Below are 16,814 nucleotides of genomic sequence, written 5' to 3' on the forward strand. Positions count from 1 at the left end.
CCGCATCTACGGGCGTATAAGAGACGGACCGGCCACTTTCTGACCCAAACAATGTCACAAAGCGTTCATAAATCAAAGAGACTTGCGGCGTTACGCCAACAACCAGCACAGAAAGATTCTGTTCACTGACGAAAAGGTGTTCTCAATTGAGCAGGCCTACAACGCTCAAAATGGCCGTGTATATGTCACGTCATCTACTGCAGCTGCTGAGGCAGCTCCAAGGGTTCAGACGGCACATCATCCTGCCTCAGCGATGGTTTGGAGGGAAGTGAGCTACTCAGGCACAACCCAACTGCATTTTTGCGAAAAAGGTGTTAAAACATCTGCCAGGTGTACCAGGACACAGTGCTAACACCTATAGTGAAACCATGTCTGCTACCATGTTCCCTGGAGAAAGGTAGACCTTCCAGCAAGACTGCTCCAGGCCACAAAGCGAAAACAACCCAGGAGTGGCTGACACGGACTCCCCGACTTCATTTCTACCGCTGATTGGCCTTCTAGCAGTCCGGACCATAACCCGTTGGACTACAAACTTTAGGCAGTCCTTCAGGCAAGGTGTACCATAAACGGCATCCATCTGTCGATAGTCTGAAACAATCCTTGCCACGAGCAGGGAACAATTTTCCGATGGACGTGGTGCGTAATGCCATTGACCAATGGCTGGACAGAATTCGGGCCTGCATCAAGGCCACGGGGAACATTTAGAAAAATAATTGGTGCGTCAGGTGTACAAGATATCAATGTAAAACATGACCAAAATATATTGCCGTGGTATTGGAAGCAAGCACTCGTGGTAGTATTGCTACCTCGCAAGTGGAAATCTATGTCCTTAAGCAGCCCATTTACTAGCACAAAGTTTATGACGATTTCATTTATCTCGCAACTGTCTAACCTCTGCAAGCCACCATTCATCGTCATACACAGACCACAAAAAAACACTTTGTACCCACATGCGCGTATACTGTAACTCACGAATTTTCGCATTTATTCTATTTTCCTTACGTTTATGGGTAAAATTCAGTTATCAGTAAGTGGAAATAATAGAAAGCAATCAATCTAAGGAGATATTTCCAAAAAATATAATAAAATAAAAATATAAGCAAAAAACAAAATTATGCTAGGTTAAGTGTATACTAGCAATCATGCTTTCTAGGGATTTTTGCAGTAGCATAGCACAATTGCAGTGGGATTTTCACAACTTCCAGTTGGATCAAGGAACTGAAAAGTGGAGTAAAATATTGCATTTATTGGTTTAACCCAGTGTGTAGATTGTCTGCCAAATATAAATTAGCTTCTGTAACCAAGATGTACGAAAATATAGAAACAATCAGTAAACTTTTGTCTTAAGGTTTGAAATGACTCGCATCATGGCTATGAGCATTTATTTAAGAAAGAAAGCAGTCCAAACGTAGTCTCTGTGGTTGGAGTGGCGGACTAGTAGTTCTTATACTGTTTTGATAGATCGAATCCCATCACCTGCTGTCTATTTATTACAAAAGATAAGAAGTGTATAATTGTCATGTTAATAATATAACAATCGATGTATTAATTCAGGATTAGAATACTATTGGTATATAACAGCAATTGTTTTCAGTTTATGGTCTTTTATGCTTCTCCCCTGTCAGTTTTTGCACAGCTGACTAATGTCAACTCACTTCACAGGAAAAAGAACATAACGCGACCTTCCGTCTTTCCAAAGTTACAGTGAATGAAGTAGAACAGCTTGCTGTGATGAAAAAAGGAAGAAAATTACTGATGTCAAATTATCGTTCTCCTGTGTGTGTGTTTTCATTTTAGAGTATTGATTTCTTTTCTTTATATATCCACAAGCGCAAGAAATGCAATCATAAGTGTGTGTAAAGAACAAAGAATGCTGTTTTTGAACAAAACTAAATTATACAGATCTATTTGTGCGGAACACGAACGCTTTCAAAACAGCATGGATATGAACGATAATCCATAACGAATTCTTCTAAATTACACAACAACGTGAAAGACTGATATTAAAATGATACAAAAAGCAGGCATATTTTTTTTTTTTTTCTAGCTTGACAACACATTAAACGTAACTCTAACTTTTTGGGATTACAAATTATCACTCTACGTGCCGGTGTAGACCTATTCGTTTTCACATTCGAGCGACTAAAGAAGAAATTGTGGTGATAAATTGGTGATTTCGATGAATACAAGTTTAATTGCCCTACACATTGGAAAAAAAATTCTTTCGATGTCTGTCCATCTGTCAGTTCGTCACGCTTTTACATGCACTCAAATAGAGGCCATACTGTTCAACGTATCTGGACCGAATTCTAGACATGAGGTTTTTGTAACATTTTATCGTTTCGAATTCTATATCCTCCGACACCTAAAAATAAAGGTACTTTACTGAAGGATGAAAATTTAAAATACAAGTAATTAAATTTTCTCAAAAACAGCTGTAAGGATTTTGTTTAGTTTTTATAAATATATTTTTATTAACAACCCTCCACCGTAGTATGAATCATTCCTCTGAAAAAAATACATAAGGTGTAATTTACTGTATGATGCGTTGTTTGAACAATTTTTCATAAATAAACGAATCATTAATAATCTAACAATATGACATAACTCGTTCGTCATGTGAACATTCTGAAGGGGTGGTTTACTCTTAGAGTGAACTTTTTCCCGACGTAGCAGACAGTTTTCCTTAGTTACATTTCTCTCGAAAATAGGTTTGATTTTGTTTGTGCTATAATACAGTTTGTTCAAAGTAAACGGGTTTATAAATGAAAAGTAGGAAAAAGTTTAAGAGAAATACAGAACTGTTATATTATTATTACTAGTAGTAGTATTGATATTTTTAAAACATTAGAATTACGTGCTTACGAGGATTAGTGTTGGCCTCACTCCGAATAGAAAACCTGGATACGTGTCTGCACTGAATGATAGACATACGAGTCTTGGTGTAGACGGGCGCACTAGGCGATAGACTCCAGAGCATGAAAAATAGATTAAGACTACAACTTGCAGTTCCTCTTGCCGATTGATGTTATCTGCAATGATATGTCGGATATCGCGGTATGTGGAACAAAGGAAGATGGGATAAGCGAGACCATGGTGTATTGGTTTCACGCACCTAAAATTGTAAAATGTTTGTATAAACAATTATCTTTCACTCCCTAGCTAAATTTGTGGGTATGATCACACACCTTGCCTTATAAAGAAAGAAAAAAAAAAAATTTTTTTAGCTAAAACCTAAAGAGAAACCAACTTCAATAATTTGCTTTTTTTTTTTTTTTTTTTTTTTTTTTTTAAATAATGGCAAACTAGTCCATTTCATCACGATAAATCACGTTTGGTACTAAGATGTCTGTTTCTGTTCTGTTATTTCGATTATGGAAGTGACTCAGTATGAAAACAAGTGTCATGCAGAGGATGAGGGAAAATCCCGTTTGAAATAGGTAACGGAGCAATCCTGCTTTCTTCTTTTCGTAACATTGGGTTTGGGTTTTAAAATCGTTAATTATTCCAACGGGGAAATCACCATCGAGATTTAATACGGAAACTTTTTTGTGCGTGTCTGTTCCCAGATAATAGGGCGTATTTAGAGGGGTCCTATCCTTTCTCCCCTCCCCCCAAAAATGTTAATTGTATAACTTGAGGCGAAATTTATGAATTTCATGCCGCAAGCTAGTTCTGAGTTTTTAAAAATAGGCTCCTGCCGAATACCAGTAACTTTTTTTTTTCTCCAAAAAAGTGTCGTTTTGATAAACGTTGCTGTATTTTTTCCTTAATGCGTAACATTTTAAATTATATCACCTATTTTTAGGAGATAGGGTAGAATCTTCATTATTCGATTAAAAAGTACCAATAAGGCTATTTACTTAGTTTTCTTCAAGACTGGAGGCATTTTAGAACACGTTACATATGCTTTCACGCCTTTCTGCGTTGAGGCATAGTGTGTGATGACGTCATAAATTTAGAGAGACTTTTTGTTATGGGTATCATTATTATTTTTTGGAGGGTTACATTTTGCATTCAGAAGACTGAAATTTTGCACACACATTCAGTGCACCCCTTAATAATTTTCAGATGTTTTCAGATCTCTGCGTGGAAATCGCGGGATCCAGAGGGGCAAATATATATATATATTTAAAAAAAAAAGGATATTTTTAACAAAAATAACTTTTTTCGTGATTGTCCCGCCTCAGATGGAGACATATGAATGGTACCGTTTGAAAGGCTGTTTTTCTATTCTTAAGAAAATGATGTACGCACTATGCTCGTAGGATAAATAGGGATGTCTCAGGCAAGTTACCTGAGATCCTGTTTTATACGGGAATCTGGGGTATTTGGGGAATATTTTTCGTGGGCTCACTTTTGCACCTACAAGATTGAAATTTTGCACATTTACTCAGTGCATCCCTCAGTATTTTTCAGATCTCTGCCTTAAAACGGGGAGGTGTCCACAGAGGTAAAAATTAAAAAAATATATTTTTGAGAATGTTCTTAGGTCATTGTTAAATAGTTTCCTCACCCTTACTACTCAAGGTAGAAGCTTGAAATTTAGTACATCCCTTACTATTTCCAAGTTTATTTTGAGATCTGTGCGTTCACACGGGAATCCAGAGAGGATCAAAATTATATAAGTTGAAAAAAATGCAGATTACTCTCAAAATTTCCAGCTTCAGGGACATGATAGGGAAATGTGAATGTTACAGTTTCAAAAGCTGTTCTATTCTAAAAAGAGTGATGTATGTATCATGATCTTAGGATAAATAGGGATGATGCTGTAGCTGCTTGACAAAGTCTATAATTTATCTTTAAAAAGATACATAATTTGAAAGGGTTAAGAAACATTGTTTGGGATCAATATAGGTTAACGATTGGGGATAATTCAACTCCAATACTTTCAAATAAATGGCATAATTAGCATTTAATACTAATTCCTAATGCTTTTTCTTCAGTTCGCGACTTGTATTATACGAGAAGAAAGATTTGAATATATATATATATATATTTGGGTGGTCCTTAATTTGCGATTTCCTAATTTCTTTGGACTCACCCCCTAAAATGGTTCCATATGGGACTAAATTAAGGAAGGAGAAAAATTAACTTCATTGAATAATATTAAATGGTGCCCCAAGCGACCTAAAATTTTGAATCCGATTACAGTACATAATATATGGGAAAAATCTGGAATAAAATCTTGTAATTTAGAAACGGCTTAAGGGAACGCAAAAATACCCTGGATAATGGAACTAGAGGAAGAAACACACCTAATGTTGTATAGTACAGGGTTTTCATAAAGTCTGGACGGATTTAATTTGCTTATAATTTTCACAAAAATGCTCATAATGAAATCAAATAAAGTGCAAACGGTAGCGGAAGGATTAAATTTTTAGTTGGCAACACTGTTAGATAAGCGGCAACTCTGAACACGTTGAGAGAGGGAGGGCAAGGGTCAGTTTCTTACCAAATTCCATCCATTGTTGTTTCAATGTTGACTGTTAAAAGTAAGTTGTAAGCTGTATTGGTGTGTGTGTCTTTTAAATAAATAAATAAATGAAAAACTCCTCCGAGAAGACTATTTTTTTTTTTACCGTATCAAAGATGGCGTCGGTGAAAGAGAAAGCGCAATGTGTTCTGTGGTACGCAGAACTAAAATCACCAATTCTGGTGTGTCGAAAGTTCACCAAAGGGTTCAAAAAGCCGGCACCGACTGAGAGTGCAATCCGAAAGTGGCATGCTAAGTTCTTGGAGACAGGAAGCGTCCTCGAAGTGGGAGGCCGCCAACATCGCCTGCAACAGTGAGCAGGGTAAGGGAAAGCATCATCAACAGCCCACAGAAGTCGATTCCTAGACGGTCCATGGAACTCGGAATTCCACAGACAACCGTGTTTAAGATAGCCAAGAAGACGATCAAGGCCAAAGGTTACAAAATCAAGATAGTCCAGGATCTGCATGATGAAGATTTGGACATCCGATTCAACTTCTCTGACGCAATGCTCAAGCAGTTGGAACATGGCGACGTTCTCCTTTCAGCCATCATGCTCTCAGATGAGGCAACCTTCCATGTCTCTGGAAAGGTTAACCGACACAACTGTCGCGTTTGGGGCACGGAAAACCCAAAGGAATTTGAGACACATAAGAGATAGCCCTAAAGTGAACGTTTGGTGCGCTGTGTCCTATGATCATCTGATTGGACCGTTCATTTTTGAAGAGGAGACCGTGAATGGAGATTCGTACCTGGATATGTTGCAGAAATACCTCATTCCGGAACTGGAGGCACGTGGAATCCAGAACGACATCGTGTTCCAACAGGACGGGGCACCCCCTCACTATGCAATCAAGGTGAGACAGTTCCTTGACGAGAAATTCCCTAACCGATGGATTGGCCGCAGTGGCCCGACCGCTTGGCCGCCAAGATCACCCGACCTTACCCCCTGCGACTTCTGGCTTTGGGGTCATGTGAAAACAGAAGTTTATGCAAAGAAGCCAAGTGGATTGGAGAACTTAAAGGACAAAATCAGGGCGTCTGTGGCTGGCATTTCGGATCAAACACGGCGGAACGCTGTGAGTGGATTCCAGCGCCGCCTACGCGAATGTGTGGACGTAAATGGCACCCAGTTGGAGGTGTGGCGGTGAATGAACTGAGCTGGTGCATATTACAGGTAAAAATTTAATCCTTCCGCTACCGTTTGCACTTTATTTGATTTCAATATGAGCATTTTTATGTAAATTATAAGCGAATTAAATCCGTCCATACTTTATGAAAACCCTGTATTGTCACAGCGGCCATCTTGAAATCCGCATTTTTGATTCAGATCAAAATTTTCAAATAGGAAGAGGGTCATGTGATATATCGTTTTGAGGTGGCGTTTCGAAACACAAATCTGGCACTATTTTAAAGATAGCTTTAGTCGTTTAAGAATTATTACCTGTGAAAATATTTATATTTTTCTCAAATAATAATTCTTACACAACTAAATGTAAAGACATGAGTTTGGCTCGAAAAGAACAAGACGGATATGCGCGGCTTCATTAGAAAGAGGAAAGCAAAAGAAAAATGCACTTCTGAAAATGGTTTGTATGAATTTTACACCAAAATACACGGAGGTAAGCATTTCAAGAAACGAAGAGGAAAACCCAGTTGAGTATGTAAGATAAAATGTAAATATGTGCCTGTGTGCGCCCGGCCCCTGCAAGAGATGTAAAAGGGAAATAACTAATTTTAAAACTCCAAGACAGGTTGCTGCTCTTGATCGATACAAGTCCACTGATAGAACAAGAATACATATTCTGACAGCGACGGCAGAAACATTAGGCCATAATGTAAAGGAACTAGTAATAAATATGCATCTATGCTGAGAGAAAATCCGTAGCGAAGTTGCATAAGACCACAAAGACCATTTCGGAGTGCATCAAGTGCGTTAGTTGTGCAATGAGACGGAAAACTATTGCCGGATTTGACTGGTAGAGAGACTATCGACGGATTATCAAAATTTATTACAGGAGATGCTCATGAGAGGCTAATTGGTGTTCTCAGTTTATCATTATGAAGAGGAGAACGAACATATTTCTACTACAGTTCATTAGCTTGAAGAATGGAACTTGGTTAAGTTCGTGCAGGCAGTTTGTTGTCACACTATTCCCTGCAATATGTGTCATGTGAACGGTACTTTCATTCTGCTAGAGCAAATGCTCCAAAATGATCTTTTATACCTTCCTTGTAGACACTACATTTATGAATTGGTTTTAAAATGTGTATTTGAAAAGTGTTGTGTTTCGTTTGCATCTGGACCGGACGTTCCCCTATTTAAGCATTTTCAGAACGATTGGTCTAAAATAGATTGTACTAACTTTATTCCAGAATTGATGATGATAATGACGTAAGGAACAACATTTCAGATGTAAGAAATGAAGTATTGAATTTTGCTATCAAACTTGTAGAAGCAGGACACCGCAGAGAAGATTACAGTAAACTTTTAGAACTGACATTCTTGGATGGCCTACCTCCTCGAAGTTTTCTTTCGTTTGCCTGGAGCAATTCACCATGCAAGGTAGATGGGAAAAGCAATATACTGTTTAAAAATATTTCTCTTTCGCCAACATTTTCGTTTAACGAAGCAAATAGAAACGGGTCTTCGGAATGCATGAATTTTTCTGATACGACTATATGTCCAAGCTTGATTTAAATGTGATCAAGTATCCCATTCACCATTACAAGACCTGCAATTTTTGAGAGCTTTGTACAGTTATAGGCAAATAGATAATGAATTATCTGAAATGGCTCTTTCTAAATTTTCTCAGCATCTCTGGTACTTGAAGGAGAAATACGTAGCATTGGAGTTTTTTGATGATAAAGTTAACATAGTGGAAAAACAAAAATTGGTTGAAAGAATTAAAACTGTAAGGAGAGACCGTGAAGCAGCAAAGAGGCTTGACGCAAGGATAACATAAAAATCCTTGCGAAAAGAGAAATAAGTGATTCTGATACAAACAATTTTTTCTCGTGAGATTTAAAATACCCAAAGGGTTTCTTGAGTGTGATCCGATTTCATGGTCAGATAACAATGACTATCTTCAAGGAAAGACAATAGTTAAATTCATCTCCGTAATAAACGATGCAGCAGAAAGGGGAGTGAAACTAACAGAAGATTACAACATCGTTTTTACGAAAAATGAGTATCAGAAAAATTTATTTTGCATATAGTGAATTCTCAGATAATTTTTTCCTAGATGTGACAAAAGTGAACTGTGTAGTATATAAGATTGAAAACTTACCCTAAAGCTACAGTACTACATAAATAAGCGATATTTCAATTTCTTCCATGTTTTTTTTTCTTTTTCCTCATAATGGTCTATGAATCATCTTGATGGAAAAACTTATTGGTAGTTCATGGGGAAACAAAGATTTAACTTTCTCTAGCAGTTTGTGTAAAATACTTCCAAAATTCTTACAAATCTGTGGTCCATAACTACAATAAAATAACATTACATCGAAGCATTTCGTTTTTCACACGTAATAACTCTTACAAGATTACTGGTAGCTTGAAAATAATACGAGGTTTGTGCTTCTGGAAAAACGCCACCTCAAAATATGTAACATGACCCTCTTCCTATTTGAAAATTTTGACCTGAATTCAAGATGGCCGCCATAATAATGCTATACAAAATTAGGTTGGTCATTTTCTCTAGTTCCATTATCCAAGATATCTTTCCATTCCCTTAAGCCGTTTGTAAATTACAAGAGTTTATTCCAGCTTTCCCCCATATACTATGTATTGTAAACGCATTCAAAATTTTAGGTCGTTTGGGGCACCATTTAAAATTATTCCATGGATCTAATTTTTCTCCTGGCTTAATTTTGTCCCATATGGAACCATTTTAGGGGGTGAGTCCAAGGAAATTCCTAAATTTATTTTTGCCCATATAAATAAGGACCACCCTTATATATATATGTACAGCGTGAGCACAGAAACAGTACCTGGTTTTAAAGTGCCATATAATTAAAATTTAATTGAATATTTACATGAAATTTTGTACAGAGCTCAGTAAACTCAAAGTATTTTCCAATCCATCTTTTCAGAATCATAGTTCTGACCAGGGCAGCTAGAGGGCAGTAACATCGAAAACGGCGTTCACCCCACAGCAACGAAGCTGGTGCGTTTTACAATTTGCAAAAACAAGCAGTTTTGTGAGAGTGCAGCGTGATTTCAAACGACAATTTAATGCTGATCCACCCACACACAAATCCATTGTGAAGTGGCATAGAACGTTCATTGAGACGGGGTGCATTTGTGATCAAAGAAAAGGATATTCAGGGCGACGTCCAGTCTCTGAGGAAACTGTGGAGCGCGTAAGAGCAGCCTTCGTACACAGCCCACATAAGTCTCCACGTAAAGCTAGCAGAGAGTTGCAGATGTCACAAACAACAGTAAGCAAGATCTTACGCAAGCGTTTGCGGTGTTACCCGTACCGACTGGAGTTGGTTCAGAAGTTACACCCACAAGACAAATTAAAGCGCCATGACTTCTGTGAGACTGCAAAATTTCATGGAGAACGAAGAAGACCATTTTCAGCGATGAGGCGACATTTCACTTAAGTGGAAAGGTGAATAGACACAATGTAAGGATATGGGGAACCCAGAATCCTCATGCAACTGTAAATGTGGAACGTGACTCGCCGAAAATCAATGGTTTTTGTGCAGTAGGAGAGCGTCGGGTGCACGGTCCGTTCTTCTTTCAGGAACAAACAATTACAGGTGAAAGTTACTTAGGATTGCTACGTAACTGGTTGATTCCGCCACTTAGTAATGCAGAGATAGACGACTTCAGCGCCGCCACACTGGCATCGTGATGTACACAGGTTTCCAAACGAGAACCTCCCAAACCGATGGATAGGGCGCTCTGAAGTCAATGATCAAGTTCTTTGCAAGTGGCCTTCAAGGTCACCTGACCTCACTGTTTGGGACGTCGTTTTGTGGGGATTTCTGAAGGACACAGTGTATGCACCTCTACTACCCGCAACTCTGAACGATCTCCAAGACCGCATCAGCGATGCTGTCAACTCCATCACACCGGATATGCTTCCCAACGTGTAGTTGGAGCTAGATTACCGCCCCGATATTTCCTGCGTTACAGGTGGCGCGCATATCGAGTGTTTGTGAATTCAATTATTGCTACAAAAACTTTTTGAGTTTATGTATCACTGTTCAAAATTTCAGCAAAATATTCCTTCGCATATTAAATTTACATTAATTTGAAACCTGGGACTGTTTCTGTGCTCACCCTATATATATATAAATCGCCAAAAAATTTTTTACACCCTGGTTCTTATTAAAATGAAAATTATAATGTTTTGTACACACACACACACAAATTCGATCTAGTGTCAAAAAAGTAAGAAGTACTAATCCACCACGCTACCCACCTAACCACGGAAACTACTTTTCGCTTGTTCTCATTTTCTTAACAAATAAATGCTGATATCCATAGCGCATTCCACTTCCAGCCTCAAGGCAAGAGATTTCCTGTTTGTTTATATATTTCCGTACGACATCTTGGTTACAGAAGCTAATTTATATTTGGCAGACAATCTACACACTAGGTTTACATCAATTTACTCCACTATCCAGTTCCTTGATCCAACTCCCCGACACCCCTACTGAATTCCCTCCGCAATCGTACTCTGCTACTGCAAAAAATCCCTCGAAAGCATGATTGCCAGTATACACAAAACCGAGCATAATTTCGTTTTATGCATATATTTTTTTTATTATACTTTTTGGAAATACCTCCTTAGGTGGATTGCTTTCTATTATCCCCACTTACTGATAACTGGATTTTACACATAAACGTATGGACAATGGGATAAATGCGAAAATTCGTGAGTTAAAGTATACGTGCAATTTTTATTGCGCATAACAGTACGTTGTGAATCTGAATATTCTCGCACTGTTCCCGAGATCTTGGTCAGACAAATTAAATTTTACGTTCCTTGCCCTTCGAAGTTCCTGCAAGTAATTCCTTTTACAGAGTTTGGCTGGACAACTTCTGCTGGTGAAATTCAACTTCCCCTTCGGGCAACAGGATGATGTATCTTTTCACTTTTCCACCTTCTGATACGATACTCGCAAACCGGAGACGTTTGCAGTACAAGAACAGTGTGTAATCATTCGATTGCCGAATGTGTGTGGGACATATCGCCTCCAAAGTTGTCCTCTCCGTGGGATGTGTGCACACAATCCTGCATAAAGACCTGAAAATGCGAAAAGTGTCCTCCAGGTGGATGCTAGGAATGCCGACGGGCAACCACAAGGTTGCACGCGTGGTATGTTGACAGCATGAATGAGAGGGACTGTTTTGTTGATTGTGACAATGGATGCAGTTTTTCCAGTCGTGAATCGAAGCGCCGGTCTACTTAATGGAAGCACAAATTCAAAGAAAGAAAGAAAAAAAAAAAAAAAAAAGAAAAGAAAAGCAGCAGTGCAGGAAAAATGATGCTGCATATGTTTTCGGAGCAATCCTTACCCAATACACCACGCAAATGAAGAAAACAAATGATTATACGCTGTTCTTGTAATGAAAATGCCATTTCACGAGCACTGTAAGTATCGTAAACAGTCCTTACACTCATTGCTGCTGCTAGAGCTTCGTGCGCTGTACGGTGTTGCCCCCCTATCACGCACTGACAACGAGAGCTTGCGTATTTTAAATAAACTGCAAGTTTCTATGTTACCACACCTGAGAAAAAACTGGAGATGACGTAACTTAAATGCACCTCGTAGATAACGATTTAACATGAAAAACGCATTCACAAGAGTTCAGTGGCAATATCCTTTACAAAAGAAAAATAATGAAAAAGAAAAGTCCTAAAAGTGCCCATAACCAGTGCCTCCACCCTAATGCAAGTTCTACAAGAGGGGATCCTAAGAAGTGAGGTGATTACTGAAGAACGTGACAGGGAACACCGAAACAGCACAGTTAATAGTGAATTAGACGCAGTTAAAATAGTACGCTTATACATTATTATGAGTTACTTAATCAGTAACTAAACATCCTATTTGGTTACTTTCGAATGAAAATGCCCTGACTAATGCAGAAAAGTTTCTAAAAGTTCCCGACACGTTAATACACAATGCAATCTCCTAGGGTACGTAAGATAGATATGTAACTGAAGGGTACCTTTCTCATTCAATAAAAGTAAACCCCTAACGAGGGCAGTTATGACGTAGTGCTTTGAAGGGCAATAGATTAACAAGGGCTCCTCCGAATACTAAACTGCACCTTATTTTGCTTAGTGTTTACAACAATTTAGGAGCGATTGCCCATACCACATGACTACAGATTTGATAACATTTTTCTATTTATTCAAGAATTTAAAACCATGCACGCCAGGCAGAAAACCACTTGTTTCCTTTCGTCACAATGTACACACACTTGAATGATTTAATAAATTTAAACTGCTCACACTCTATAACGCTGTGTTTTTAGAGTGGAGGTGCAGATTTACTATACGGATCCATAGATTTGTAAAATTTACAGATGAAATTTTGGATGAACTATACAAAGCCCGCTCCAGTTATAACACAATGGCGTAAATAGTACCCTCGCGCATTGGGACTATTTTTGATCGAAGACACACACCGCCATATATAAAACAAAAACATGCTCACCAAGACATAAAAAAGGTAAACTTCACAAGACACACTCCAGCCGCGCATCGATAACTAGGGCCCTATTAAAAAGTATAGTAGAGTAGAGTAGGGTAGGGGTTAGGAATGGGTTACCTTACGGTTAAGTAAGTTTTGATTCATTTTCATAAAATTATTAGTGTGTAATTTCTAGTTTCTGAGTGAGTATACCTGCTGGAGCGGACGTTGTAAAGTTAACCCAAAAAAATGTAAACTACACATGCTTTCTGATACCTACAGAGAAACTGGAGCGTGTATTATAAAGTTTATCCCCCGGGGTTTAAGTTTACCAAACCCGCTCCAGCTCTAACTCAATGTTCTACATAACATCCTTTCCAATGGAGCGCGTATTATAAAGTTTATCCCCGGGGCTAAAGTTTACAAAGCACGCTCAGCTGTATCCCAATTAACAAATGGGGGGGGGGGAACAAGCCACCCAACTTCCCACATAATTTAAGAGAAAACTAATCACATTCACGTAATATACTCCCATTCAACCCAAAATTGTAATACACAAAAGTACCGTAAACAAGACTACTTACCACAATATTAAAATGAAGAATGAAATCGGCAATCGAAAAATCCGCATCATACATAAAAATTCAAGCAAGAAAAAAAAAATATGTAAGGTCAAAATCATGTTCAATTACTTTGGCGACTTTCCGTAACATAGCACCAATAGAAAACAAAATGAACAACCGCGCTCTACTATACATAACACACCAGAACATGTGCTTGCGCTCTACGTAATGACAAACTCAGACGATACCTAGCCAGCTGCAGCTAAACTAATAACGCCATCTGTTAATAGCTAACACTATAACCAAAAGTGAAACAAGAACTACTTATTGATGCGGAGGACGACACTGGAGTGTCTCTCGTAAAGTTTACCCAAAATTTTTAATGTTTTAATATAATAGTGTGTTAATAATGGAAACAGAAATTAAAGTCGAAGGCGATATCATCTATTCTCACATAAGGCAATTACAAATAAAGGCATTTATTCCGAAGTTGGGCGTCCGTTTGCGCCACGTTTTTTCGCTGTTATCTCCTTTCCACATTTTCTGCGATTTGTTATTAGGTTCATTAATCCGTACTCTTCACAACCTTTTAAAAGATTTTGCTCGTTATCAACGTATTGCTTCACAAATGTTAAAACTGTTACTTCATTGCCCTTGTACATCCGCCATGTTGATAACATAAATGCTCGTTACTTTCCCACAATGCAACTGTTCGGTTACCTTGCGCCAAGTAGTTCCCTCCGCTCGCCGTATAGTCCCATGTTTATAACCGCTTATATATAACACAAACAGATTTTTCTCAAGACCCTTATATATTATCAAGCACACAAACAATTAAATTATCCATATCTTTCCTGTAAATTTTAAAAATTTTCATGGAAACGGACGCCCAACTTTGGAACTTAACCCCAAATAAATGTGTAATTTTGAAATATATACCGTATGATAAATTACAACTAACATTATATTAAAGTAGCTTGTAGTTTTACGTCCAACACTGATTGCTACCACAAAACAGCACACTTCAAAAGTGATCCCTGAAGAAAATGCAGAGAAAGAAAGACGTCTATCATGCATTTGTGTATGGACCCGTATAGGAAATCTGCACGAACACTTGGAGACCGGTGAGCAGCACAAAGTAAACCTGTAACGTGCAGTCTGTTGCTGCAAAGGGTTATTCCCTGTCACTTGAAGAGTAAAGTAACCAAATTTCACTAGACAGCTCATTAATAAGCATCACGCTTCTCTCGCTGGTTCGAGTTCAGCGTCCGTATTAGGAGAAAGGTAACAAGACCCATATGCAGATCCAGAACACACGCAAGAATCGAGCCTGGCTCTCCCGCACCAAGAGGTCAGTATGCTAACCATATAACCACGACGGCTCACCGCAGTTTTTCTAATATGAGCAAGGGGTTCAAAACACAACCATCAACGTTACCAGTATAGGTTTTACACTGAATCCGATCGTGAAAAACTACCACACAGTCAACTTTCTCGCCCCTCATAATGTTCAGAAAAAAAATGAAATGAAATTTTGAGTTTTACGTCCCACGGTTATGCCGGTTAGGCTAAAGGAGACGGTGATAATGAGTAATGAATGAAATGGTGGAATGAAGAAAGTGGGAGGAAACGGGAGAACCCCGAGAAAACCCACGCACACGGTGTTCGTCCACCACAAAGTTCACTTGGCGGGAGCAGGGTTTGAACCCGAGACCCCTAGCACCAGAGGTGAACGCTCTACCACTGAGCCACCGCGGCCCCCTCATAATGTTCAGAATACCATAAATTCAGTAAAAAAAAAAAAAAAAAAAAACCGCCACGCCAGGTTTATGTACTAACTGAACGAAATCTAAACTAAGGCATCATTATCACGTTGAAAAGCTGGTTAGGCCTGAGTAAATATTCCAAAGAGGGTTCATATCACAGAGAAAGTTTCGCCGTGACTAATGCTCTGAACGTCTTCACTACAAAATACAATTTCGGCCCACTGGATTTAAAAATATTTCACCACTAACGTTAAAAGCATATTATCCTCATACGAAAGCGAACCTTCACATGCCAAAATACAAATATAATGTAACGCTCCGTGTAGTTCTGCAGAGCATTCCCACACTTAAACGCAAAATAAGGGTACGAATTTACATTATTCTAATACTCTTCCCCCGTTACTTTTCATGTTTATACATACGTACCTACGGTAGCTCACTTAATCTGTCACTGTTTGATACCTAAGACCATATTATTTAATCGTAGGAACAAGTTATTTCTTAAATTACCGTCTCGACTGAATATTTGTACACTTTACCACGCCGCTGTACTTAGCACATTTTCTACGTAATAGAGCTCACAAATCTGACTTTTTTTCTAATACATACTTTTTACTGTCACAAATTTGATTTTGGAGAGCCTAAAAATAAGTTTCATTCAAATAAATCAAGCGATGAACAACGATATTCAAATTTACTCAAATACCTTTACCTGTTTCACTAAATCCTTTCACGTCAAGAAGATCTTCCTTTCACTGTTGCCAACTCGCCAGTGTGAAATGTCGCTAGTTTAGTACTCTAAAGTCGCTAGAAGTCGCTAAACGCCTCCTGCCAAGTCACTAAAAAAGTCGCTATATAATTTTACAAAGGAATTAAAATAATTTAAATATTTTTCATGTACAATGGAAGTCTATAGCATTAAAAGTTTGCAAATACAGAACTTGAAATTTTGGATCACTTTTTTCCATTTCTTCTTATAGAGTAAGATTATATTTTTTGGAGGGGTTGGGAAATTCATTTTGCTTTCGTATTGGAACAATTCACCGAACTCACCTCACGAAATTTCTGTATAATTTATATTAAGAACAACCGCAGTTAAATTAATATATAAATCACACGCACTACACTGAACCAGAAAAGCACAACGTTCTCCAACGTCACTGTCACTGTACGCACTGTGCAATGGAAGAGGTTACCAGCTATTACGCAACTAGTTAGATACGGGAAATTCCCGGATTTCCGAACCGCAGTGAAGAAGGGCATAATCCTTATAGCAGCGATGAATCCAACGAGGTAAGTCGCTCATAGCAGTAGTGTAACCGAGTGTGTAAAAGTAATTATTAGTATCAG

General features: G+C 38.3%; 1 protein-coding gene across 3 annotated transcripts in view; it reads right to left on the reverse strand.

Moving 5' to 3' along the window:
• RpL8 (ribosomal protein L8) overlaps window positions 1-16,311 on the reverse strand; it is a 51,783-nt gene extending 35,472 nt beyond the window's left edge. Inside the window, exon 1 of one of the 3 annotated variants that reach the window (XM_081769363.1) lies at window positions 16,177-16,311. The gene's annotated coding sequence lies outside the window, so the exon portion shown is untranslated. Of the gene's footprint in view, window positions 1-15,890; window positions 16,036-16,170 lie in introns of those variants that run through there. The other 2 variants (XM_081769365.1, XM_081769364.1) reach the window with 2 other exon arrangements.
• Between the last annotated feature and the right edge of the window lie 503 nt (window positions 16,312-16,814).

Source organism: Thermobia domestica, chromosome 8, assembly GCF_964235325.1.
Source record: "Thermobia domestica chromosome 8, izTheDome1.hap1.1, whole genome shotgun sequence".
Classification (NCBI taxonomy): Eukaryota; Metazoa; Arthropoda; class Insecta; order Zygentoma; family Lepismatidae; genus Thermobia; species Thermobia domestica.